Source organism: Peromyscus maniculatus, chromosome 18 (assembly GCF_049852395.1).
Source record: "Peromyscus maniculatus bairdii isolate BWxNUB_F1_BW_parent chromosome 18, HU_Pman_BW_mat_3.1, whole genome shotgun sequence".
Lineage (NCBI taxonomy): Eukaryota > Metazoa > Chordata > Mammalia > Rodentia > Cricetidae > Peromyscus > Peromyscus maniculatus.
Window position 1 is genome coordinate 40885651 of NC_134869.1, and position 27808 is coordinate 40913458.

The 27808-nt window shown below is 41.2% G+C and overlaps 1 long non-coding RNA gene across 1 annotated transcript in view; it reads left to right on the forward strand.

Annotated features, from left to right (window-relative positions):
* Positions 1-25846, forward strand: part of LOC143269164 (uncharacterized) — a 37652-nt gene extending 11806 nt beyond the window's left edge. The window contains exons 2-3 of the long non-coding RNA XR_013045560.1: positions 20782-20881; positions 23018-25846. This is a non-coding gene — a long non-coding RNA (uncharacterized LOC143269164). The remainder of the gene's footprint in view (positions 1-20781; positions 20882-23017) is intronic.
* Positions 25847-27808: the final 1962 nt, after the last annotated feature.

The following is a 27808-nucleotide window of genomic DNA, read 5'->3' on the forward strand; positions in this document are numbered from 1 at the left end:
ATAAATATTTGTTGACTACCCTTTTTGTGCTGGAAGTTCTTCTAAGAATAATGTGAAAATACTAAATAACCTACTCTCAAAAAACTTACAATAAAAAAAAAAACACTGCTTAATATGACCTTGTGTCCTTGGCAAATCACACATATCAGTGTCCTGACAAGTTTTTGCCAAGGGAAAATTTGGCAGAATAAATCTCCACCAGTGGAACCTAAGTTACGGCCTTTCCCGCTAAGAAAATGGAAAGAAGGGACTTGAAATAAATAATAGAGAATGAAGTGTCACATATTAAAAAGGAATAGAGAGTGTCACTGGAGTGAGAGGAAGAAATATCACCATCATGCTACAGAGGCCAGGACATGAGGGACAGAGTATGTCCTTTGTATTTGACGAGACCTGAGTGAACCACTTAGTGTATTTGGTGGACAAGCACGGGCAGGAGTAACGTTGTAGTGAGTTCACATGCATAGTGATTGCTAAAGAAATGCTGTTGCAGTGAGAATAAATGTGCTTTGAAGAAGTAAATAACAACATTTGAGCCATGCTAGCAAGAGCCCTGTAAGAGAAGGGAAATGGCAAATGGTATCAGTAGGAACATGGGCTAAGAAAGCTTATTTCCTAGTAGGAAATTAATTGTAGTCTAAAAACATGCTGGTAGGAAGGAAGGAGAGCTTCCCATGATGAAATGGTGAGAGGCAGCAGCAAGATTTGGAAGAGGCGAGGAAGCAAAGTCCATGACCCAGGAAGAGTGATTTGTCATGCATCTAAGGACAGACAGCTGGTCCTCTGAAGAGAAACATGTGTGTCGTTAGTAGGCACAGGCTTATCTTCTGGAATGGATGAGAAGTTCAGGGCAACGATGTCTAGTGACTTCAGGTTCGTTAATAAGTAAAGAAAGTTATCTGCACAAAGTGAAGGTGGGAACAGAGGAACCTAAAGATGTCAATGAAGATTGGAAAACAGTTTGTAAGGAGTAGAAGGAAAGCACCATGACAACAGGAAGGACTGCAGGGCATGACAAAGATTCACATCAACTGAAAGGTGGAATTACCCATCCACAAGCCAAAACGCTTAGTAGTTTTTGTCTGTCCATTTTTATTAGTTCTCTGAGAGTTTCACACAATATGATTTGGTTATATTAACCCCTCCCTCAACTCTACTAACATCCACTCCCTCTTTCTCTACTCACACATCTGTGCCTCTTTTTAAAAAACCTTTAAGACAGCCGGGCGGTGGTGGCACATGCTTTAATCCCAGCACTCAGGAGGCAGAGGCAGGAGGATCATTGTGAGTTCAAGGCCAGCCTGGGCTACAGAGTGAGTTCCAGGAAAGGTGCCAAAGCTACACAGAGAAACCCTGTCTTAAAAAATAAAATAAAATAAAAAAATAAAAAACAAACAAACAAAAAACCCTCTAAGACCAATTTGTACTAGATATTTTAATTTGCTCATCATACTTTCTTTAAAAATTCTCTGACAGTTGGCACACATTTTGTTATTAAAAGACAAAGAAGATGGATCGAGACTTTATTGATAATTTCTTTGTGTATGTGCTTTATTAATATTTGAAGTTAGCATAGAAAGCAATGGCATTTCATACCCATGTGTCATTATACTGTGTTCCAATTACCCTTCCCCACCTGCCCTGCTCTGTACACCCCCACAGATGGGTTCCCTTCCTCCCCTAAATCATCCTTCCCCTGCTTTCATATGAAAAATTTCTCCTATATAACGTATTGATCTTGATATTTTCAGAGCTCAACTTAAAAGCAGTATTCCAGGTTATAAGCAGCATGCCATTCTTAAATAAAATGGCTCAAGCATGACCTGAATAACCTAGGTAAATCTCAGTTCTCCGGGATCGCCTAAGACATGGATGAAAAGGCTTAGTCCACTGTTACCCTGTGGATTGCTAATGAACAGAATTGCACTGAAGTTTTCTGTATGGTTTCTGTGATCCTAATAGTCAGTTTTGACTCAGAGCTGTTACTCCATTTACTAACCACAATGTCAATCATTTACCATGCTGTTCATAATGCACATATTTTATGCTATTGTAACCCAGTAGGGGATTTTAGTATTTTCTCCCAACAGTTATAGTTCACAAATATTATTTTGCTAAATGTTGATGATTTGCAGGGATTCATATCATATCACACTAACTGGAAAGATTCTTGCCCTTTTTTGCACAGTTTTAATTTTCTCCACTTGTTAGTGGCACTGTGACCTCCCTCTCCATGTCTCCCACCAGATTCAGAATGAGGGGCTTCTTGACCTAGTCAAACTCAGTGACGTGCTCAAAAGACAAATGGGCTTCCCCCTCTTCCTCCTCTTCATCTTTGGGGCCTATTATTCTTTTTTCCTTGTAAAGGATAAGGACACTGGGGGCTAGAAAAGATGGCTCAGCAGTTAGAAGGACTTGCTGCTCTGACGTAGGTTTTGGATTTAGTTCCCAGCACCCACATGTGTGTGTGGGGGCTCACAACTTCCTATAATTCTAGCTCCAAGGGATCCAATGCCTTCTTCTAGACTCTGTGGGAACCCACACTCACATGCACACATTCCACCCATACACACACAAACACAAACACACACATAATGAAAAACAAAGTAATCTGTATAAAAGAAATATGGATGTTAGACAAAATGATAGTGTATCTGAGTTGGTAGAAAACTTAGCCAGCACTCCTAACCTTAGTATTTTAATAGAATGTGTTCTAATGAAAAAGAGACCCTACAGCATTTATGTTCTTGAGCTTTGAAAAATTCTTTTGTGTAAATGCTGTTGTCTATAACATATTCCAGCTTTTCAAAGAAGAATATGCTTTTCACTGAAGCACCAAAGTTGAAGAAGTTTTTCAACGTTTTAATTTAAACTGTGGTATTCTTTTGTCAACCACCACAGCATACTATCTTATATACTCTTAATTTAAAATAGCTGTATCAGACTTACTAACTCCTCTACCAGGAGAAAAGTCTTATTTTAGGAACTGCTACCCACCACTTCTCTTGCTTAGTGGGGACGTCCTCTGACACAGTCAACATAGTCTTATGACTTCTCATGAAGCTGATCAGTACAGCACTGTGCAGGAAATCAATAGATTTTAGCTTATGGCATCACACCTGCTACCAGCTATTTATGATGTAATTGAGCTGTTCATGAACTGTCTCTTTATAGGGATGAAGTGAGGAGAAAAGGGAACAGTTGGAGAAGTGTTTAGCTATAAAAAATAAAAAACAAAACAAAACAAACAAACAAACAAAAAAGCTGGGCGGTGGTGGCGCATGCCTTTAATCCCAGCACTCGGGAGGCAGAGGCAGGCGGATCTCTTTGAGTTCGAGGCCAGCCTGGGCTACCAAGTGAGTTCCAGGAAAAGGCACAAAGCTACACAGAGAAACCCTGTCTCGAAAAACCAAAATAAATAAATAAATAAATAAATAAATAAATAAATAAATAAAAATAAAACAAAACCATACCTTTTAAGACACAAACACGGGCCGGGAGGTGGTGGTGCACGCCTTTAATCCCAGCACTCGGGAGGCAGAGGCAGGTGGATCTCTGTGAGTTCGAGGCCAGCCTGGTCTACAAAGCGAGTTCCAGGAAAGGCGCAAAACTACACAGAGAAACCCTGTCTCGAAAAACCAAAAAAAAAAAAAAAAAAGACACAAACACGGCAAAATGATCCAAGACAGCAGGTTAAGGGCTCTGAAAGAATTGAGCACCGATGAGGAAGAAGGTTAAAAAAAAAAATGCCACGTGCTGTCCTGCCTGTGAGATAGCATGTACCATATCAAGAACAGAGCTTAAACAGGAAGAAGAGAAGGAGCCTACGACTTGGTGCTTATGGGAACCCCTCCTCTGTCAAACTCAGGAGGCTCCCCAGATTCAGATTACTTCAGCAATCACGCTAGTGTAAATTTAACCTAACAAAGAGGATTTCATGCTCTGACTGCAAAATGTGGCTAGAGACCATAGGCTACCGTTAGGAAGAGTAAAATGATAGAAGAGCTGAGGAGGCATCGTTAATCTAAAAACACCACTAAGAGCAGTTTCTGCTCTCCCGGGACTGTAAGGAGTGAGGAAAGAAGACTGATCCCCACCTGGATGAGCGATGGAAGCCCAGGTGAAGGAGACTCCGAGTTTTGCATTTTGTGGAGAAGGGAAGAAAAGAAGAAAGGTGGGCTAGAACGCCAGAGCATTCAGAAAGTGGGCACATTGCTCAGGAACTAAGAACACCAAAGACTGCACATAAAAACGGCATTTTATTTGATGCCATATGTTGTTTTAACTCTGAGTGTAATGGATTTCTGAGCTGGACTTTGGAAAATCATAAGCAAACAACAGCAATTAGATGTATTTTAGGTCCACCTGAGGAGCGAGAGAGTCCTTCAGAAATAGGAGACTGGAGTTGACAAGGCAAAATTCAATAAAATATTACCTGGCTTGAGTTAGGTGTAAGCCCCATTATTCACAACTGAATTGTGGACACTGATTACTATTTGTTGAGCACCTGTCCTATTCCAAGTACTGAAGCTGCTTCCTCACAAATGGAGTCTTCTTCAAGTCACATAGTAAGTAAAGTGACTCTCAGTGACCTGCATGGCTTTGGGATTGATCTGACTGGGACAACAGAGAATGAAATCATGAGACACACATACACAGAAAAGCAAGGTTTGAGTGAGCCTCGTGCTCTGTTGGACATGTGCCAGCCGTCTAGAAACTCAGCCCAGGCGTGTGTTAGCTAATCTCCCTAGGGGTTCTTTATAGGGTAGCATCTCAGGCTGTAGCCATCCAGGAGGAGGAAGCTGTAATTGGTGCATACAGTATCAGCTGGGACCAGGAAATGCCTTGCTGTTCCCATGGGCCTGAGACATTGGGTCTTTGACAAGGCAACGCTCATGTCAACAATGCACAGACACTCAAGACTTCAGCTGCTCCCACAGTCAAGATTTTCACAGTTTTGCAAATGGAGGGGAATTAGATGTGTTCTAAACATGGAATCTGTACCATAAGGAAGCTCCACCAGACATGTTTGTACAGGAAATGCTTGGTAAGCTCTGAGTTTGAAGATAAGGAGATGATGTCACCTACTTTGGGCTTTATGGCAGAGATTAAGATTGAGCCAAGCCCAGGTTACTAATATAGAAGTAGTTATGTTGTCCCCACCTTGCTATTTGGTGTGTGTGTGTGTGTGTGTGTGTGTGTGTGTGTGTGTGTGTGTGTGTGTGATTGTGTGTGTGTGTGTACCAAAGACTTTCATTGGGGTTATTCACCTGAGCATGGGTGAAGAGCTCTTTATGGAACATGGGCAACTTGCCAGTGGTTATAGCAGTGAAGAAAGTATTTCTTTCTCACCCAGCAGCCATTGACTACCTATAACTCTTCAGGGATTAGTGAGATTGATGAGACTCCTCTCCCTTCCATGATGGAATGTTGATGACCTAGTCTTGTGCAGGTCATGTGTAGGCAATCAGAGCTCTTAGGAGTTCAAGAGAGCAACTACCATGTAATAAACCGAAGACAGCATTCCACCACACTCCTGCCCTTCTTCCGGCTCTTATATATTTTTCTATGATAAATATATCTTTTGTGATAGCCCCTGGGCCTTGGAGAGGGCAATTAAACATGTCCCACTTCTGGCTGAGAATTCAGCAATCAGTTATCCTCAGTGATTTGACCAGTTATGATCTCCTCAATAACCGCCACCCACTGCAAAGAGAAACTTCTCTGAGGAAAGCTGGCACCACTACAGATCTGGGGGTCCCCCTTCTACCTTCTCAAGCACTGAGCACTCGCTGGTCCAGCCATGCTGAGCAGATAAATAGAGCCACAAATGCAGTGGCACTTACACAGTAGTGATGGACTCATACACAAGAAGGCAAATGCTAGTATGGTGATGTTTCCACAAAGAAGACAGGATCCCTACATGCGAGATGCTAATTTTAACGTAGGTGGCCAGGGAAGGCTTTATTCTGCAGGCAAAAGCTGATCTGTTTCTTAAGTAGTGTGAAGAAGTCAACAACCTGAAGATGTTTTGGAAAAGCATTTCAGGCAAACACCAAATACCGGGGAAGTGGTTCGATTCTTAAATATAGTTGTCCTATTTTCTAATCCTAGACTCTTTCAGATTTGGCCATATTTTGGAGAATGAAAAGAGTTTCGGTTAGTCTAAAAATTTCCCCAACTCTTTTTGTAGTTAGTGCTCAGAGGTCCAATTTGCTTCTAACACCCCACCATAAATACGTTGAATAGCTTCTTGTAAGGAGGAACCTGCCTTGTTCTCAGCCATTAGAGAAGGCATTTCTCTAGGTATGGTAGGTTGTCTACAGAGAGAGCTACAAGGTTGGTCCCACCTGCTTCTAGGAATTCATTCATTTATTTATTCTACAACTGTGACTTGGCAACTTTTTTCATTAAGATATGAAAACCTTCTCTGTATCTTTGAGTCTGGGGTGGGCTTGTATTTGCTTTATCAAAATAATTCAGTGGAGTGAATACTAAGGGACTCGGCTTCGACACTGTGGCATCTGTGAAGTTTTAACTTTTAGAATGCCACCATCATCACATGAAAAACCCTCAGCCAGTCTCCTTGAGAATGAGAGACTAGATGAGATATAGGTCCAGCCAAAGCCTTCAGCAATCATCAGAGGTGTGTGTGTGTGTGTGTGTGTGTGTGTGTGTGTGTGTGTGTGTGTTGTATGCATTTGAGTGTGTGTGCTTTGGTCCTCATTCCTGCTTCTTCCCCCCTAAGATGCTGCTTAAGTATATGAAATGAATTCCTATCATTGGATGTTGCCTTGGCATCCATTCTGAGTCTGTTAGGCTAGTTCACACTGAGCAGGGCTTAGTTACCCCCAGATAGGATTTCCAGGTCTCCACTTCCCTAGTACCTCAATGTGGCCAATCCAAATATTCATCTTCTACAACTTTCTTGTGGTAAACACCTCCTTGTGAGGAAGCTCTATACAAGTCCCTTGACCTCCTCCGCTGACCTCTATCTGCTTCCTGGACTGTATAGACAAGCCACAGTGACCACATCACTCACACTATGGCCCCAGAGGATGCATACTCTTCTGCTGTAGAACCATTATCTAGAATTTCCTGTAGGAAACCTGCTTGGGTCACACCCTGGGCCCCAATAAAGGCTTGGGTCCCACAGGTCTGTCTGTTTCTCTCTTGCTCTCCATCTACAGGTTCAGTGTGCACATCCTGCATGGCTTGCCTTTTCATGTAGTCTCTACCAAACATGGTGCCTCTTGTGAGAATTCTTTCCCTGGGGAGACATATCAAAGTCAGACCTGTCCTTATAGGGTCCCAATAAGAGACCAAAGTATGATTCCATCAAAGTTTAGGCTGGGAAACAATGAGTTTATTGAGCGTATTTACAGAGCATGGGCAAGGGGTTACCAAAAGGAGCATGGGTTACCCCAAAACCAGTAGCACTGGAGAGTGCTCACCCAGCATGCATGAATAACCTCTCTTCAATTAATCTCTTCCCTCCCAATGTACACAAACAGCTCTAGAGATCTCAAGACTTCAAGGCCATGTGCAATCAGTGCAGAATGGCATTCAAATGGCTGGGAGGAGAGTCTGGAATCTTAGGCAGGGTCTAATGACCCTCTTTACTCCCTTCTTCTCTAAGGGAATGTCAACAGTCACCAAGGCCACCCCTGATGGTCTCAAGCAAGCAGACACAGCTGATCTGATGAAGACGGAGGCTGTTTTGCACAGAGGATCACCATTTACAACGTCTTCTTCTTCCCCGATTTGTAAGCTACAGATCCATTTCTGTGTGTCTCACCTGACCAGCACACTGGCCCTAACTGCTTTCCTCATTAGGATCCTAGAGATAAGCTGTCCTGGCAGCAATAAACTAGATAAGGGAAGACACGAGTTACGAGTGTGTCTGCTGGTGTAAATAAGTCTCCCCTGGGAAGGACACCTGGCCACAGGTGGGACATGTAGGCACTAGGCCTTCCACCAGGATAAAGAGCATCCCATGAAAACCACACTATAACCTCCATAACCACCTCCCCTAGAGGGCTGTCAGAGCAGGGCTAAGACTATGGCCACATCCCAGAGATAGGCTACACGACCAAATCAGAAAGAATTTACAGAACATGTTATCTGCAATGTGTAAGAAAACCATTTATTCTTAGGGTTGAATGAGGATCTATCCACCTCGCTAACTTATTAACAGGCACATTTCTACTCTTCACATTCTCCCCCTTCCAAACCTTTTTAATTACTAGGAAACTCGATTTGTCTGCCGTCTTCCCCATCCTTCATTCTTGGTGATTAGTAAAGACTTCACTTGGTTTTTCTGGCTTCACTTCAACTACATTCCACCTTTCCGTCAGGACTGCCCAATCTAGTCTCCATTGTTCTTGCCACACATGGCTACCTAGGTAGAGTTTTCCATCTTTAATATTCTCTCTCAAATACAGCTAGAAGTTTTCAAGTTAGTAAATACTACCGGATACTAAAAAAAAAAAAAAAAAAAAATGCAAGTTGAATGCCCTTGATTTAAAAATCTGAAAGACAATACAGTAGAAATTTCTGCCTCTGACCTCATGTGATGGGCTATAATTCAAACACAAGCCCTTCCAAATTACTACATAAAATTACCTCCAGCATGTGTGCAGATGGAATATGGAATATGAATGAGTTTCGTGTTTAGGCCTGGGTTTCATACCTGTGATCTTTTACTAGATATATGCAAATATTCCAAAATCTGAAAAGTAAAAATCCTGGCCACTTCTAATCTTAAGCACTCTGGATAAAGGGATACAGGTAGAAGAATTGTAGCACTGTACTTAAAAAGATAAACAGTCTTAAAGAACATTTTTTTCCCAAATGTAATTCTTTCTACTGTTATTGGGCCTGATTTTCATCGTTGATCAAAAGTAGACTAGCTTGTATGAAAATCCTGGCTACTAGTTTTATATTATCAACCTGCAGTCACTCTAATGCAATTATACATACTTCTTTGCAAAATTCCAGGATAAGCATTTCCAATTAGTGTGACATTTATCTAGCCTTTACTTCCATCTAAATCAAATTATTGCCCCATGCCTGTCAAATAAATCTTTCTGCATGACTGTCTGAACTTATTTTGGTAGTCATATAGTTGTGTTATTAAGTGGCTTCAAATACTTACCTCATGGAGCTACAAAGAGTAGCTGTTATATATGTTGGCCAGGACTGGAGATGCACTGAATCAGGTCCCAAGAGAAAAATAAATCTGTGACATCAAAACCAACAGCTCAGTGGATTTTCTGTGTGGATTCAGGACATGCTAATCCATGTGCAGTTCCTAGGATATATCATGTGCGTTTCTACTCACACTTCGGCAATACTGTTTGATTTTCCTGTGATTCCCTATTTCCTCTATTACTTTCATCGATGTTGTGACTCTTCCTAACGAACCAGCACAGTGTATATGTGTTTTCCTCATATGGTGTTTCAGGGTCATACTGTTAAAAAAATCATATTTACCAGGATCCAGATGAATTCTTAGGTCTTCTCCATGCCTTCTGTAGTCTTCTCTGCTCTCACAGAGCTTGATAGTCACCTCTAACCTGGGGCTCACCACGTTGTATTATTGTGTTGATAAACTACTGTTCCACACCACTGCAAACTTTACTATGCATTACATACCTGGCATCTAGAAGCGAGTGGTACATGCGTGTTAGCTAACATTTACATCATCGTATGTTACCTTGACTCACTCCAAAGAACTCACTCAGTTCTTCAGCTATCCACTCACTTATGGCACAATCCAGGAAGGGTAGCACATACCTGTAATACCAGGACTCAGGGGATGGAGTCAATAGGATCAGGAGTTCAAGGTCAAATGAACACATATTTGTATAAAATAATTGGTCTAGGATAATTTTATAAAGCAAGATAGTGGCCAGGCTGGGATACATAAGACTCTGTCTCAAAAGTCACAACATGTCCACCACCAATAGAAAACCTTGCTTTATAAAATTGCATGTTCAATGTGAAAATGAAGTTCAGCCTCTGTTAGATACTGAGTGTCTTTTGCTAATAAATGAAGCATATCTAAGTAGACATGATGTTACATGCCTGTAACACCAGAATTTTGGAGTCTGAGACAAAAGGCTCACAAGTTTGAGATCAGCTTGGGCTACAGAGGGAGACCTTGTCTCAAAAAAAACAAAGCAAAAACAGATTTATGTGTGTGCTGGTTTTTTCTCTCTTTACTAGACGTAAATGTTCTCGTTGTTGAATAGCTTGTGCTAATAAAGTTCATTTAAGATGTTATCAACTTGGTACTTCTTCCAATATGATGTTTATATATTTTAATAAAATTTCTAAAAGTGAAACAATTTAAACCTAAACAAATACTCCTCTAATTTTACTACCAAATGTTTTAAAATATCTTAGTTTTTCAAAACTGTGTCTTGCAAGATCTTACATTTCTCGTATTTTTTCTTTTTCCTTTTATCAACTAGAGTAGACTTGATGACAGAATTTAAATAATTTGTGCCATTTCTGGATGTATGAAAAGCCCTATCTGCTATAAGCACATATTTTAAAATTTTACATTTACTATAATTTTACATTTACTATTTATTGTATGCATAAGAGGGAGAGAAAGAGAGATGAAAGAGAGAGAGAGAGAGAGAGAGAGAGAGAGAGAGAGAGAGAGAGAGAGAGAGAGAGACTGTATACACACACACACACATACACACACACACACACACACACACACACACACACACACACACGCCATGGAGAGCATGTGGCGGTCAGAAGGTAACTCTCAGGCATGAGTTCTCTCCTTCTACACCCAGGGTTCCAGGGATTGAACCCAGGTCATCAGACTTGGTGGCAAGCACCTTTACCCACTGAGTTATCTCACCAGCCATGTAAATATGTATTTATAAACAAGAAAGGCCCCGCCGCTAAGAAGAGAGTATAAAATGGTTCGTTTGAAAGTGCATTTTTGTAAATTAAAAAAAAAAAAAAACAAAAACAAAACTTCGAAGTAAGATGTCGGAATAAACGTGTCCTCCATGTGACTTTGTGAGCGAGAAGAATCAGAGCAAAGAGAGGACGGGAATCAAGCACACTATAAAAGGAGACTGTAAAGCACATAGGAACAGAACGTGTGAAGTCATCCACAACTCAACCCCAGATCCCCTGGGGAGGGGGGCTCAAGGTAAACCAGATGGGTGCAGGCAGGCAGCAGCCATGACAAGAGGCCAGGAGTCCTGGCCACAGGAGGACGCTTCCTCTTAACAGTGGCAATCAGGAGCTGGCAGCGGTGGCGCACGCCTTTAACCCCAGCACTCGGGAGGCAGAGGCAAGTGGATGTCTGTGAGTTCGAGGCCAGCCTGGTCTACAGAGCGAGTGCCAGGACAGGCTCCAAAGATACACAGAGAAACCCTGTCTCGGGGGAGAAAAAGTGGCAGTCAGTAGGAAGATTTGGTCTAAAAGTGACTCCTCCTGCCCAACAAGGTAACTCCAGAGAAAAAAAATTTTTTCCTCACTACTTCTAAGTGCTACACCCAGGAGCCATCTTGAGAACGGAACAATTATTGCAGACCAAACTACTACGAAGATCAGAGACTCTGGAACAGTCACAGTTGAGGGCCCCCTGGGGACACCCTGGCCCAGTGATGTGGGGAGAAGACCCTAAGGGACAGCTGAAGAGGGGCAAGGTCTATTAAACGTTTACCCACTAAGAAGTTCAAGCCTCGAGAGACACGGGCCGAGGAGGGGATAGCGGTTGGCTCCACGCTTTGTGGTGCGGAGTGGGTCCAGCCACCTGGAGTCTAATCTGGGGGCAGGATCTGAGAGTGCCCAGATGAAAGAAAACAAGTTTCTGAGTGCCCACCACCCCTCCCGCAGTTAGTTCAGAACTCAGTGATCTGCGGAGTCCCCAGCTCCTCCAGGCATTCAGGGATACACTGCGGTTGGGTCATTCATTGGCCACGACCCTAGGAGCACAGACTGAGGGCGCAGGGGCCGTGGAAGAACCCGTTTTGCCTGCAGACCACCAAAGTCAGCACCAATATTGGCAGCAGCTCTGAGTGAGAATGCGGAAGAGCCTCTGGAGTGAATACCGCCTTGCTGTGGACGACAAAGCCTTACCTGGCCCAGTGGGGGACACAGGCAGAGCTCTCTCTCTGCAGATCAGCATCAATCAGTTTGGTGAGAGCTGGGAGAAATGACGATAGCTTTATGTAGCCTACTGGTCCCTCCCAAGAGAATATACGAAAATGTCCGCGGCTACAAGAAAGTTTTGACTTACTTTCGTATTATTTTTTTTCTTACTTTCATCTACTTTTTTTCCTCGCCAATAGCATTTCGTCCTTTTTTCTTTCTCATTCTTCTCTTTAAAACAATCTTCTTTCGTTCCCCCTTCTCTACCCTCTTTTTTTGCTGAAATTTTATCCATTTTGACCATATATTTAACTTTTTAGCTGACTGTATATTATTCTGACTCTCCCCCTCCTCCTTTCTTTCTTCTCCTTTTTTGGTGTTATTAGTGTAGTTGTTTTTAATTGGTTTTTACTGTATTTATCTGGTGTGCCTTTGCGCTGTGGGTGTTTCTGCGAATTGCTTCCCCTCTCTGTGTTGTGGTGAGCCGCCCCGTACAGAAGTCTGCTCATTAACAAAACCCATTCCCATGAAAGTAGAAGAGATGTTGACCCGAACAGATGCAGGCATCTCTACATGCTGCACAAGAAATAGGGAGCACAGACAGGGTCTGCAACAGATGGGCTCCTAGAGCTGAAAGGAGAAGTGGACACGTGCCTCCATCCCTACCCAGAAGCTATCTCCAGTTGATAACCAGTTGCAAATGAAAATGTAGTTTTCTCCAAGGGAGTCTCACTGAAGAAACAACTCTCAAGGGTAGGCAGCGTGCCCAGCTGGCCAACATAAAATGAACTTGAGGGCATCTTTGGAGGGTCCTTGTCTGATGTGTCACGACCTTTCTGTTTTAAAAACTATTTTATCTTATTATTTTTCTATTTTGAACTTATTTCATTTATATGTATTTGTTCTCTCTTTTTACCCGTTTGCGTATATATTGTGGCTTCCAGTTCAGTGTTTTCGTAGGATTCCTGAGTGTGTGAACCAGTGGGTCTTTGTGCCCGTGAACCACCCAAAGGACAAGGTGCGTTTCTGTGATGTAGTTAGTATGGTAAATTGGTTTCTGCTCTCTGAGCGGTATTGGAGCAAGCCCTCCTAGAGACCTATGAATATACAAAACATGACATGCACTGAGCCAAACTAACTCTAAGAAAGACAGACAAGTCTGAAATAAATAAAATTGTGAACAAAAAGACACTACAGCACATGCCCTTGGGATCCACACAAACATCGGGGATATTTAAAAGAATCAGTTAATTGATTCTAGGTGAAAAATGGACAAATTTCTAGACATATATCGTGTACAAAACCAAGAAAGGTATTTAAACCAAAAAGGATATTTAGATGTCTTAGTGGGTCAATGATACTGAATGAAAATCCAACCAAGAAAAGCCCAGGGCCAGGTTGGTTTGTGGCTAAGTTTTACTGACTGAGAAAAGAACTAACATGAACACCTCAGACTAGTCTTTATCAAATAGGAACAAGTGCCGCTTCCAAGCAGACCCACAGAGACTCTTGTCCTGTGTGTTAGCCAGGGCTTGTCGTTTGTTTGTGTGGGGTGTTTTGGTCACCACCACAAATATTCAGCATAAGCAACTTACATGCAAGAAAGACTTATTTTAAATAGAAGCATCATGTGTTATGACCCATGGCTTCAGGGGTTTCTCTCCATGGTCAGGTCGACAGCTCTGCGGGGCAGATCACCGTGGTAGAGGGGCATCACAGAGCAAAACTTCCCACCTCATACTAGTCAGAAGGAGGAAGAGGGGAGAGAGAGAACAAGAATCCAGACATGGAGACAGAGACACAGACAGGAGGGGTCAGATCAAAATACCCTTCAAGCCATGCTATGGTGATTTATTTTCTCCCATCAGGACCATCCTCCTAAAATTCTCCCCCCCCCCAAAAAAAAGGTACCACCAGCTAAGGGACAAGCCTTTAACTTATGTGTTTGTGGGGGACACTTCTCGTTCAAACCATGACACCCTAGTAAGGATGCACACACACACACACACACACACACACACACACACACACACACACACACACACAAAGCTGAAGGTCAAAATCCTCAATGAAGATAGATGCAATAGTCTTTCAGGACTGGGGGGTTTTAGCTCAGTGGTAGAGCATTTGTCTAGCATGCCCAGGACTCTGGGTCTGATCCCAACATATATGTACACATATCCCCCCACTTTCCACAAAACCCCACCTGAATAAAGCAATTACAGATTACCTCAATAGTACATAAAAAAAATATCTTATACAGTGATCAAGTTGGTTTCATTTCCAGGGTTGTAAATAAATATAATCGTAGATAGAAATCACACGATCATCTCACAGACAAAAATAGTAAAGGGGGAGTGAACGGAAGTTCGCTAATAGAGGAAGGGAAGGTCTGAGGTAACAGTCCTCCAGTTTTGCATGTGTGAATAGGACGTGGCCGGACTGCACAGCTTCTAATTTCTCTTTCAACTCTAGAAGGAGATGTCCATGGCTAGCCCTCTGTAGAAGTCTACTGAGCTTAATCCCATACCAAGAGTGGTGAATCGGGGCTAAAGCACCCTTCCACGAATGATCTCCATCTAATGCGGTCTCTCAGCATGCCTTCAACCTCCAGGCCCGGGGGTCCACTTAAGGTCATTTAAGCAGAGGCCACATCTGTGGTATCTAAATTATCTAACTAAGCTGTCTGCACTCATTGGCTGTTTGCCAACCGTATGTTAGATCAGGCCTGCTGGAATGGTCTCATTTTGAGAGACTAGACGGCAAAAGAGTAGATCTGAGAAAGAAAAACATGGCTAAGGACCCCAAGGACTTGGCACACCTGGGGGTCATTATCAGTAACCAAAGCTTATCTAGTGTGAAAGCAAATGGGAAGGGAGATGAGCACAGTGGTGTGTGTGTGTGTGTGTGTGTGTGTGTGTGTGTGTGTGTGTGTATACATATACAAATTTTTATATATATGCATAAATGTGTCTATATATGAAAGTAAATTTACAATTTGCTTTAAAAATCATGTTTTCTGTCTGTTACCTAGGCAATGTACCTTTCTATTTTTCTTAATTATTTAATTTTAAAAATATTCATACATTTTTGACCATGTTCTTTTCCCTCCCCCATTGCTCCCCAATCTCCCCTTCACAGTTTTTCTCTCTCTTTAAAAAAAAAAATAAAAATTTTTAAAAAGCACAAAAAAGAAAGGGAAAAGAAAAACACAGAGTCTGTTTTGACTTAGCCAAGTATTCCCAAATATGCAGCCTGCCTGCGAATATCTTTAATGTGCCTAGTGTTGCCTCACTGAAGAAAACTGATTTCCCTTTCTCAGAAGCTATGAATTGCAAATAGCTTCTTGGTTGGAGGTGAGACTTTGTGGCTGCTTCTCCTTCTCTATGTTGGCACTTTGTGGGGATTTGAACTTTTGCAGGGCTTGTGCATAAAAGCCAGGCAGTGGTGGCACATGCCTTTAATCTCAGCACGCAGGAGGCAGAAGCAGGTGAGTTCGAGGCCAGCTTGGTCTACAGAGCGAGATCCATGAAAGGCTCCAAAGCTACACAGAGAAACCCTGTCTTGAAAAACAAAAACAAAACAAACAAACGAACAAAAAATCCCAGTTAGGACTGAGTACTCCAAAGTCTCCCACTCTCTACACATTGTCCAGTCATTGGTTCCTGTGTTAATTACCATCTACTGCAAGAAGAAACTTCTCTAATTGGTGGGTGGTTTCAGTGATGCACTGATCTATGGCGTATAGAAATATGTCATCAAGAGTGATTCTATTACTTTAGCAGAATAATTGTAGTAGGCTTTTCCTTAGGGCCTGTGACCTGTCTAGTCTCAGCTTTATAATTTCGTTAACAGTGTTAGGAGTGGGTCCTATGGAATGGACCTTAAATCCCATCAAAAAGTGGTCAGTTACTCTTGTAATATTTGTGCCACTGTTGTACCGTTGGTATACCTTTCAGGCTGGTCACTATTGTAGCTCACGGGGTTTGTAGCAGGGTGAGATTGGTGGTTGCTTCCATCTTCTGGTAGGGTATAAAGCACATTTCAGCACTATGAACACCAGTCAGGAGGAACGAAGCTTCAAATCGAGCACCAGCTCAATTTATCCATGTGGAGTGATGCAAGTACGTGGTGTCTTTAGCAATAAGGTCTTCCCGTTGGGTTGTGGAGGGTAACCAATAGCATTGGCAATCATCTGTGATGTTGTCGGGGGTCCATGGGACTCCTTTGCCCAATAATCATCTAGTGCAGCCCGTTCCTGGTACTGGCGTAACTTGCACAACATGTAATACACACTATTTAGAAAAAGCTGTACGTGGAGATTTTAAGACCAGGTTTGTTTCTCTCTGAAACTCCACCAACAGAATCGCTTGAGATCCAAACAATTCCTACCCTCAATACTTAAAATTTGTTCTTTTAGTTAGGGTTTCTATTGCTGTGATAAAACACCATGACCAAAAGCAATTTGTGGAAAAAGGGGTAATTTCATCTTACAATTTTCAGGTCACATTCCATCACTGAGGGAAGTCAAGGCAGGAACCCAGAGCAGGAACCTGGAGGCAGGAGCTGATGCAGAGGTCATGGAGGGGTGCTGCTTACTGGCTTGCGACTCATGGCTTGTTCAGCCCGCTTTCTTAGAGCAACCTAGAGTACCATCCCAGTGGTGGCCTGACCCACAATACACTGGGCCCTCTTACATCAATCATCAATGAAAAAATACTCCACAGCCTTACCCACAGACCAATCTGATGGGGGCATTGTCTCAGCTGAGGTTCTCTCTTCTCAACTGACTCTAGATTGTAATAAGTTGACATAAACCTAGCCAACACCTCTGTATTATATGTTATTTCAAGTTATGTGTAATTAGTGAGGCAGATTTTATCTTTAAAATTATTTCATGTTGCAATGTTGTTATTTACCTCTATCTGGCTCTTTGCTTTAACTTTTAAAATGGAAAAACATGTCAAGCCTGAAAAAGTAACCAAATGAAGCAATAGTAAAAGCAGGTTTTTTTTTTTTCCCATGTATCTTAATAGAACAAGTAGCATCAAAGAGAAACAGGTAAGTTGGTGCATTTAGGTTTTTATCTGTTTGACTACCTATGCCTTACTTGCAAATGTGTTTGCCTTGGAAGAACACCTGTTGAGTTTCCCATCTCGAATTCAGAGTGTTCAGTCCGGAACTAAAGGCAATGTATTTAAGCCTTATTACCTTAAGCTTGAGGTTGGCTACTTAAAATAATTAGGATGTAGAAGTAACAAGAACATTTCTCATTAGGGTAGGGATAATTAGAACAGATTGTTTATTACACTTTATCCTGATAACGTAAGCTGGAATTCCCAGGAGGTTGAGCAAGAACAGAGAGTGAGGGAAGATGCTGTCAGACTTGTGGGTTTATGAAGTAATTCCATGGACATCATTTGACTAAGTATATGTTTTTGCAACACTAAGCTCCGTCGGCACCACACCCAGAACGTTATCCACGGTGCAAATTTCAAATAAGCACACAAGGACTTCCTATGCTGATGCAATTTCTTTGCAGAAGTCTTCAGTTAAGTTGAAGGAAATGCTCAGAGGGGCATGAAATGAAGGCGAGAGACAACTGTAACTTAATACTTTGGGATGAAAAACCTAAGTGATTAAAGAATGGTTCGTTATAAGTATGTTATATTTTAGTGTTCTCCCAAGTTATCCAGACCAGTTTCCTTTATTTTTAGGTATGTGATGCAAAGTAGAAAGTTTTACATTTTAATATTCACTAATTATACAGTACTTAGAAATAATCCTTAAAATGTACTTTGGGCACATGACAGAGGGGGAAGTTAATGGCATTTAGGTACTCAGAAATCTTATTCTCTAGAGTGGCAAAACTGAAGGAAAGCAGAGGTAGGTGTTGCTCACACTTCCTCCAATACTCCCACACCTGTGATACCGAGACATTGGAGTTCTGTGTGAGGCTCATTCAGTATCAATGATTTACTAAATGTCTCCTGTGTGCTACACTGGGCTAAGTTCTGGATACACAGTGATGATTACAGTACCCATCCCCCCTGCTGTCTGGAGCTTCCAAATCCCATGGACAAGACTGACAAAATATGTAACTACAAATTATGGAAGTTCCATTTTGTAAAAGGAATAGGCAAGGAAAGTCTCTACCAAGAGATGACCACTAGAGGTAGAGATGGAGCTCAGTTGGTAGAGCATCTGGCATTCCAGAAGCCTAGAGTTTGATCCTCAGCTCCACATAAACCAGGCATGGTAGTTTACACCTGTATCCCAGCGTTTGGGAGGTAGAAGCGGAAGAATTGGAAGATAAAAAGTCATCCTGAGCTACAAAGAAAGTTTGAGGACAGCCTGGACTACATAAGACCTTAGAAATGAGAGAAAGGGAGAGTGGGGGGGTAGGGGGAGAGGGAAGAGAGAGAATGTTTAATTAGATTGCATGATGAAGCAAGGAGAAGTGAGACAGTATTCTTGGTTGTTCCCATTTATTGAGCTATGAGCCAGGACTAATTTATTTTTAAATATTACTAATGATGGTATGACACCCATATTACAGATGAGCAAACCAAGCCAGGGCTTAGCTACCAGGCTAGGAGAGGCTAGAGGTGAAATCCTAGATATGACCCCAGAATTCATATTTTTGATAAAGTAATTCCATTTCTTGAAAAAAATCATTAAAGACTAATCAGATATTGTAGCAAGCTTTTTCTTTGGCTGTCAGCTCACAAATAATGACACAGAAACTTATTATTAATTATGAAAGCTTGGCCCTTAGCTTAGGCTTGTCTGAACTAGCTCTTATAACTTAAAGTAACCCGTTTATATTAATCTACGTTATGCCACAGGCATCGCCTCTTTTGCACTTCCTGTTTCCTCCCCATGTCTGGCTGGTCACTCCAACTTTCTTCTTCCCAGAGTCCTCTCTGTCCCTGGAAGTCCCACCTAACTTCTTCCTGGCTAGCTATTGGGCATTCAGCTCTGTACTAAACCAACCAGTAGGTGCCTTGGCAAAGACACATCTTCACAGTGTAAGAAAATATTCCACAATAAAATATTCAAATAGAAAAATATAACAGGATGAGTCTAGTGTTGTTTTAAAGTGTTTTTATTTGTCTTTTATTTGGACACCGAGAAAGGATTTTAGATTTAGCTCATAGTTTCATTTATTAACACTCCTTTTCTTTTTGAAATTTTAGTGTGTGTGTGTGTGTGTGTGTGTGTGTGTGTGTGTGTGTGTGTGTGAAGGACAACTTTGTGGTGTTGGTTCTCTCATTCTACCTTTATATGGTCTTCAGGCATTGAAGTCAGGTCTCCTTTACCCACTGAGCCATTTTAATGGCCCCTTATTTTCTATTTTTAAGTTATTTATGTAAAAGGCTATAAAATGGGTAGATATGAAGATTCTAAAAAGTAGGTAAATCTTATCATGCTGTACCTATATCAAGGGATAAACAAATAAATAAACAAATGAGAAAGGAACATGTAGAGGAACAAAGCAATAAATAATCATAGAGGAGATGGTTTTTAAGAAATGGAAGAAAAAAGTCAGTTTTTGTTAGCCCCAGGGATATCATAGTCTCTCCATTACTTGAAGCTGGTGAGAGCTATTGGGTTGTCTCCAGTAAAATAAAAGAGGGTGTTCACATTTCCCAGCAAAGCATATTCAAATGGAATGGCTGCATCTCCAGCATTCCCTTAGTCCCACAGGTTTGTACAAAGCAGGAACAGGAAACAGAACGATTAGAAATACGTTGGATGAAACATCAACAGCTGGCTTTGAAAGTTACTTGTCTTTTTAATGTCTTAACCAAAACAAGCAGAGAGGATGCAAACGCCTGTTGAATTAGAGCACTCGTGTTGTTCCAAGGACTGATTTAGATCCATTGATCCTGTAGAGCCAAAGTGATGAAAGAAGATGTCAAAAAAAAAAAAAAAGTTACGCAAAGAAGGCCCCCGAACAAAAGCACACAAAGGGAAGCATCAGGGCTTTTCATACAAAGCCACAGTAAAGGCCACCCAAGTATTGTGTGGGGGAGGCACTCAGTTTTCAACTACAATTAAAGACCCAGATGGGTAAGTCAGTCATCAAGGCTTTGTTCCAAAGATGGTGGTGGCTTCTCAGAAGGGAGGCTGCCCAGGCTGGCCTCTCTGTCATTAGCGGAGTCATCTCAGCCTCACGTTGCTCCTGGCTTTTTCCGCTGCTCTCTGTATCTGCCATGACTTGCTACCGTTTTCTCCTTGGTTAGAGAAAATCCTGCACATAGGTTAGATTTATATTCACCTTAGAGTCTGTTCTAACTTGAAAATTATACCTTAAGAGGGATAGAAGGTCATTCCCCATCACTTTCTTTTATCTTCCACTGGTGCCAGGATTGCTATTTATTTGTTATTTGCTCTAAATAGTTATTCCTACTACTTGTTTATAGTCTTTTATGTATGATTATACCTGTTCATTTCATCTTCACAGAGGAGATTTTCTTTAGAACTTTTTGAATCGATGGGCCTAATCACTGTTTATAACCAATCCCTTAACACCCAGAATAGACACAGTTCAAGCCAACTGTCATAGTTGAGTGGAGTTGACATCTTCATAAATCTTTCTGTCTCTGATTTCCTCCTGTGGTTCTTTTTATCCTCCTATAGATGCATGCTACAAGGGATTTTGAGCTACGTTTGAAAAACAACAGTTGAGCAGGCCAGTACTCCACATATGTTCATTTGCTTTTGATATATGCTGTTGCAGGTGAGTGGATATCCAAGTCTAACATGTGTACTGTAGCTCTGTGCTTGATACTATTCTGATTTTTTTAAAAAAAAATATAGATTTCTACTCATGATGTGAAAGCCAAAGTTACATTTTAAGTTTTGATTACTATGCCTAGGAGATCTATGAAACAAAGATGCCTCTACTCTGCAAGCCCCTTGCCCAAGGACAGACAGTTCCTGAAATGCTGGAGCTATTGCTTATGGGCGTTAACAAGCCACATGTTTTCACTCCCCTAAACAAGTTTGTTTGACCCATCTGTACCAGATGTGCTTAATCACATGTGGGTAGGAGATTCACAGGCAGGAAACAATGATGTCTGCTTGCCCCTGATTGGACCTGATGGGAAATGCAGTGAATTATGGGTTTTCCTTCTTAATCTCCTGTAAAACTTGATTTGGGGCCATGCTCTTCTGGAAACCCAGAGTTGGACCTGGCTAAAGCCCATCTACCTGGCCAGTATTTAATTAAAGCTTGCTTCAAAATAGGCTTTTAATTGTGGTAGTGGTCTTATTCTTGACTGATAGGATTAACAGACAAGCAACATTTATCAATGGATTCTTCTACCTTGGAAGTTCGGGATAGATGGACACAGTGAACTGTGTTATAGACACAGCTGCTTAGAGAGTCAAGACAAGAGAATCTTGCACCCAGGAACCCCCGGCCAGTCTGTACAATAGAGCAAATCTGGTTATAAAAAAAGGAAAAGTACTTCATGACAGCTGATTGAGATTGTTTTGAGCCATGAAGTCACTTTGATTGGAACACAATGGATCAACAGCGCAGTTTTCACTTTCCAGGCCCATTTCACAATTCCACATCCTATTACTCCTGCATAGGATAAAGTTCACTGAATAGAGATACTTTCTGTTGTGTCCGTTCTCTATGGAAATGTCACCTTTAAAAATTCCCAGCTCAAGGTGTCCCCCATAACAACTCTAAGCAGTAACTTGAACTTTACTGGGGGCTATATCAACCTAATAGTATCTTTTAATTTTATAAAAAAAAAAAACTACATTGACATGTAAATATTTTACTTAGCCTTGGTCAGTGTGAAACATCACACGTCTTTTATTATTGATGCCTATTACATATAAACCCATTAGTTTTCTTTCTGCAATGTCAAGATAGGGAGTGGGTGGGGAAGAGGGACCAAGGTATTGCCATGTTATTGAAAAAATAGGGTATTTGGTTTTTATTATGTTTGTTCATTATAATCCAGTCAAACCATTGTTGGCTTGTTGGATGTCTAGGTTTCAATTTATCACCCTCATTTAATAATCACACGGTATATTCATGTATCAAAACACTACAGTGTACCCCATAAATATGTATAATGATTGTGTGTCAAAAACAACAAACAAAACAAAATGCAAGGAAGGCAAACTCATAGCTGAAGTAAAAGAGTTGGAACGAGAGAATAAGGCCCTGCACCCTGACACCAAGGCCCTTTGCCTCCGGCTCCGGTCTTCCATTCACAAAAATGGCAATAATATCAGCATAATATGCAATGATTTTCAAGACTGAGTAAAAAGTTTGTTGTTGTGGTTGTTGTTGCTGCTGCTGTCTAGGATTGCAACCAGGGTTTAGCAGGGCTGGGAGCCATTGAGGGTGGACATCCACCACCCACCTCCACATGATGGGCTTTGGACCCTATCTCCCATTTCCTTGGTGACACTAGAAAGATAAAACATCACAACTGCCCCTCTTCAGGTCTTTTGGTTTAAGGGGGAAAAAAGTGTGTGTGTGTGTGTGTGTGTGTGTGTGTGTGTGTGTGTGTGTGTGTGTTGCGGGGTTTCCTCCACCTCTTCCCTGGGGTGGAGACAAGACATTCTGATCTTTTCCAAAGATTAGAACCTTACTTACTACTGTCTCCCCCCTTAAGAGTTAATGCAGCTGGGCCTGTCAGTCACCTGAAACCTGATTCACCTAAGGACTAAGTGCTAAGGAGATGGGCGGAATAATTACCCCCTTAAAGAAATAGTTTTCTTATCCTCCTCCGAGCCCTTCCCTCGGTGCAGCCTCACAGAGCTCCCTTCACAGTGGCACTGCCAAGCCCACCCTCACAAAAAAAAGTGTAATTTTTATCATTTTCTTCCTATGTTTTCCTTTCAGATGCTGGCCAAGAGCTGGAGCACACTTTCCCCAATGCACTGGAATTTCTCGCTCTTTCTCTGACGCTCCTTGCCCCTGGCACCACAGGGCTGCTTGCTCTCTGCCTTGGCTTCATCTCTCTCATTTCTGCAGTTGCCAAGATGTACAGCATGCCAGCCTGGTGGTTTGTCTCCCAAGCTCTACTTGCCCTTCCTTCCAAGTCCATTTCTAAATCCTTTTATTAGAACCCAAAGTGGGGGGAAGGGGTGCTTCCTCAGAAACAGACCCTACTCTTACATTGCTTGACCACACGCAAAAGAGTCAACTATTTAAAGGAGAAACCAGGAGGGGTACAATGAAATGGCCTTAAGATAATCTCTGCCTACATGAACATCTTAGACTTTTTCTTTTCTTTTTTTTTCCCCCAGTGTTTATTTGATAAACCATTTCTCTTGGGGGAAAAAAGTCTCAGAATTGTCCTCAAACAATTATGAGAACTATTTTTTTAGGCACTAATATGTAAAAAACCACTTGACAAGTTAGGTAACTCTTCTAGTTTCTCTGTCTTGAAGAGGAGGGTACAGAGGCAGATGACAGGGATCAGACAGATATCTCTGGGAGTAAATGCTCTGCTGTCCAGTGACTGACAACTGAGTTTGAACTCTAGGGCCTGCTTGGTAGAAGGAGAGAACACCAACTCCCTCGAATTATCCTCTGACCGCCCACCCCACCAAAATAAAATACAATGTGATTAAAATATTTTAAGAGAAGTAGATATGGATGATAGGGAGGACTCCTTTTAACTATGCATTTTCAGTCTTTATTTTTAGTTAATTAATTTTGTGGTACTGAGGATCAAACTAAAGGCCTCACACATTCTAGGCAAGCGCTCAAGCACTCTGTCATTGAAATAAAACCCTAGCCCACATTTTTAAGCTTTGATTTTGAGTCTTGAACTTATATAATCTGTAGATCAATAGGTTCTGAATAATTTTCTGAGTTTTCTCTCAAAATAATACTTTCTGTTAGTGTTTCCAGCCCATAAATTGCTCTCAATAATTTGACTGTTTCCTAACAATGTGTAGCACATAATACACATGGAGTACATATTAATTTTGAGTTAAGAATATGAATGTTTAATTCTTCCAACTTCAGGTTTGCTTTTTAATGGAATGGAAGTATAACAGATGAGAAAAATACTTGGATTTCACTAATTTTAATTGTGTCCATCAGAGTGGAAAGTTGTTTTTTTCTTAAATGATTCACAAAAGGAGGAATTTGGAAGGAGAAATGGATTTGGACACACAGATTGACTTCTCTCTCTCTCTCTCTCTCTCTCTCTCTCTCTCTCTCTCTCTCTCTCTGTGTGTGTGTGTGTGTGTGTGTGTGTGTGTACACATAGTCTGGGTTAGCAGCTCAGCAATCCATTCTTCCTATCTGTAGAGTGAGACTATGTCTATGTCACAGTGCTATTGAATATTTGAAATTCTTTATCATCTGTGAGACATTCGGCAAATTGCCAGCTTTCCTCACTCTTCAACTGATAGAACTCCATACACGAGGTTAAAACCTGCCAATTCTTTCCTCTAGGATTAAAATGCAAAAGCAAAAAATTGATAGACTTACGCTGACACAAACAGCAGCAAATGCCAGGGCAGTGTTGATGAGGTTGAGGCTTATGCATCAGAAGTGAAGGAACAAAGACAGGTGGATCTTCGGAGCTTATTGGCCAGGCCATCCAGCCAAATTGACTCTGTCTCAAAAACTAAGGTAGTAATGACTGAGGATCACACCAGATGTCCACCTCTGGCCTATACCCTCCCCCATATTTGGATACAGACACGCACACACACAACACACAGACAAATGAACACATTCACAAACCTATATATCAATTTACATGTTTTATGTCAGTTAATGTATGCAAGGAGATGGGACATTATTGATTGACTGTTGATTGATTGATTGATTGATTACTGATTGTCTAAGGATCACTAGATGTTCTGGATTTTGAAAATCTAGAGAAAGATTATTTAGTGTTAAAATCATTTAAGGGTAGCTTTTCTTTAGAATTTAGAAAGCCAACCTGGGGAAAGAAAATCAAAGGAGGACTCATAAAGGGGTGGCCACTGTTACAGGTGAGCATCCCTAATCATTCTGATCATCTTAATGATGATTGATGAAGTTGGAAGAGTCGTTCATCTCTGTCATAAAGATGGCCATAATAGAAGTGTTCAGTCTCACTGAAGCAATTTAATGGGGAGAAATAACAGCATGAGAATAAAATTTTTAAAGCTAGATGCAGTCTGGAGTAGACAAGCTATTCACTTGGCCTCCCCAGTCTCACATCTCTATGCCTATGGAGTCAGAAATAAATTTCTATCATGTTTCTATTGGATGTTGTGGAGTCTTGTTTCAACTGTGCCACCCAGTGATGGAGATGATGTAGGTATTTCCTTCTCCTTGGTTTGTTCTGTATAACATTTTTATGGCTTCTTAAATTTATCAATAACAGCACCACAATCTATTATTTATTTTGTGCCTACTTGTCATTGTTCAACAGAATACTAGCCTGGCTTATGATTTAATACCTGAAACAATGCTCCAAAGGAAAAACATTCAAGTAATAATTAAATATATTCATTTACAGAATGCATGAGAAAAGACTATTTAACAAAAGAACATGGTCTCCATATGGTTTCTGTTAATGGTTAGTCAAAGGATTCTTGTAAGAATATGTAACTCTAAACCACAGAATGAAACTTCTGGTTTAATTAAATCAGACTAAATACCATATTACCAAAGTTCAAAATATTCTATAGGTGAAATAAAGCAACTCTAAGCCCATTTAAAATATAGTATATGTATGTTTGTATATTTATGTGTGTATTTATGTATATGATGTATATGGTGTGTGCATGTATACATATTTGACAGCCAGAGATCAACTTGTGGGAATCAGTTCTCTCCTTCCACCATGTGGTCTCAGAAACTGAAGTCAGGTTATTATCAGACTTCTCGGCAGGCCCGTTTACCTGCTGGGCATCTTTCCAGGCCCTCCTAACTCAATTTTTTTTTTTTCAGAGAAGAATTCTGTAAAGGAATAAGCTGTTACTAATGGCATTGGAACTGATAAGGCTATCAAACTGTCTTCCAAGGAAACTGGGAGAAGTGCTCGGCTGAGAAATTTGAATGTAATTTGACTCAGCCTGAGGAGGCTATTCATGAATGCACCTCATGGAAGGCAGGTGACTCTGGACAGTCTGAGGCTGTCACCCACCTTGTCACAGTTTACTCATTTACCCGGTAATTTGCATAAGCTTCAATAAAGAGACAAATAAGAAGTGAAAACTAGAGGAATGCCTCAGGACCAGCCTCTTGAGGCAGGATAGGCAGGATGGGCTATTTATTAAAAAGATGAAATACAAATGCCCAATAAATACATGAAAAATGTCAACATCCTTTGTCAACGGGAAAATGTAAATTGAAACTACATGGAGATTCCATCTCATCCTAGTCAGAATGAGACTATCATAAAGAAAACAAATAATAGCAATGCTGGCCAGGATGTGGGGGAATGAGAATCCTTGCTATAATCCTGGTGAGAATGCAAGAGAGCCCAGCCTCCATGGAAATCATGGTTCTTCAAGAAATTAAAACTAGAACTACCATATGACCTAGCTGAACCACTTCTGGGTGTTGGCTACTGGATGAGTGGATGATGAGGATGAGGTACACACACTGAGTTTTATTTACATCACTTCTGGGTATGTCAGTGGATGAGTGGATGAGGAGATACCCATTCCACGATCTTTATTCACCTGTAAAGAAGAAGGAAATGTCATTTACTAGAAAATAGATGCAACTAGAGATCACCCACAGGAACAGAGTAAGCTGGTCTCAGAGTAACAAATGTCATGCTTTTCTTTCATTTGTTAATCCTGGAATTTATATAGATTTATGAAAAGGAAGTGAGAGGCATGGGGGAATGTCAAACTATATGATGTACTTAAAATTGTGTTTATGAAACTCAGCACTGTGGACAATGAGTTCTAGGCCAAAAGACAATCCAGGTAAGAATTTGTACTCATTTTACTTTGCAATAATCTTTGGATTCTCAACAGAATTTACACAAATCAGTACTTGAAGTCAGAAGTGCTGGATTGTGTGGGGGAGATGGAAGAACATTGTTCTGGACCTTATTGAATGTGATCATGGAAAGCAAGTTTGTAACACAAATTGCTAAATGGTCCTATTAATTAAAAAAAAAAAAAAAAAAAAAAAAAAAAAAAAAAAAAAACGGAGCCAGATATTGGGGTAAAAAGCTGAGAGATCAGAAAAGCAGAAAGAAGCCAACCATGTTCTTACCACTTGGAGATCCTCAGCAAAAGAGAGCTATTTCCTGTATACCCATGCCTATATGCCTTTCTGTTCTGCCATCTCCCTTCCTCTCTCTGCCCAGCTACATCACTTCCTCTTCCTGCCTGGCTCTGTCACTTCCTGTCTGTCTGTACAGACCTCCAGACCTTTATGGTTAGTGCTGGGATTCAAGGTATGTACCACCATGTCTGGCTCTGTTACCAGTGTGGCCAGGAAATCACAGAGATCCAGATGGATCTCTGCCTTCCGAGTGACAGGATTAAAGGTGTGTGCTACCATTGCCTGGCCTCTATGTTTACTATAGTGGCTGGGTTTTTCCTCTGATCCTCAGATGAACTTTATTGGGGGACACAGATAAAATATCATCATAGAAGGATTTGGCCCTATTACAAATTCAGTGAGAACATAATCCTTTAAGTGGTTTACATTAAA